This window comes from Phodopus roborovskii, unplaced genomic scaffold (assembly GCF_943737965.1).
Source record: "Phodopus roborovskii unplaced genomic scaffold, PHOROB, whole genome shotgun sequence".
NCBI classification, from domain to species: Eukaryota; Metazoa; Chordata; class Mammalia; order Rodentia; family Cricetidae; genus Phodopus; species Phodopus roborovskii.
Window position 1 is genome coordinate 8,935,021 of NW_026126413.1, and position 793 is coordinate 8,935,813.

The 793-nt window shown below is 49.3% G+C and overlaps 1 non-coding gene across 1 annotated transcript; it reads right to left on the reverse strand.

Moving 5' to 3' along the window:
* Positions 1–229: 229 nt before the first annotated feature.
* Positions 230–392, reverse strand: LOC127221127 (U1 spliceosomal RNA). Its single transcript, XR_007834431.1, has one exon. It is a non-coding gene; the product is annotated as a U1 spliceosomal RNA (small nuclear RNA).
* Positions 393–793: the final 401 nt, after the last annotated feature.

Sequence of the window (793 nt, forward strand, 5' to 3'; positions counted from 1 at the left end):
ACAGGGTCTTATGATTGCCGGTTGGCTTTCTACTCTATTTAGCTGAGGATGAGCTTGAACTTCTGGTCCTCCCGCCTCCACCTCCTGCCCACTGAAATTACAAGCCCGGGATACTGCACTTATTAGTGCTGAGGTGTGGGAATCACATCCTGGACTCTTCACATGGTAGGAAAGCACACTCTACTGAATGAGCTGCATCCCTAGCCCCTAGAATGAGAACTTTTTCCCCCAGGGGAGAGCACAAATGCAGTCCCCCCACTACCACAAATTATGTAGTTTCTCATGTCAGGGAAATTCAAGAGGTCAGCATATCTGGAGTGCAGCGGATAAGCTTCACTCTGGGAAAAACCACCTTCTTGGTCCTGGTATCTCTTCTTCCCCCCGGTAGGAATAAGGATTCAGGCATTATGCTGGCCTACCCCGTCACCTGGCAGAAGGCACTCAGGCAGTACCCTGGCCATCCCAGGGTTTCGAGGCTGCTACATCACTGTGAAGTCTTGCATACAGGTACAAAGGACGCTTTAAAAGAAAAACCCTGCCCACTTCCCCTCTTCCCCAATGTTCCCCTGGGGCAGATAAGACTTTTCCCATCTCCCTCTTCTCTTCTGTCCTCTCTCAGTCTGTGTCTCTTTACCTGTTTTCTATTTCCTTCCCCTCCCTCCCCTCTCTAATAAAACTTCTCACTGAAGCTCTGTCTGCCTGGCATGTTTGTCCCTCACCCGCCATGAAATCCGCCAAAGTCCCTTACACACTTTATTACAACAGTAGGTATGAATATAAATTTCTGGACAGC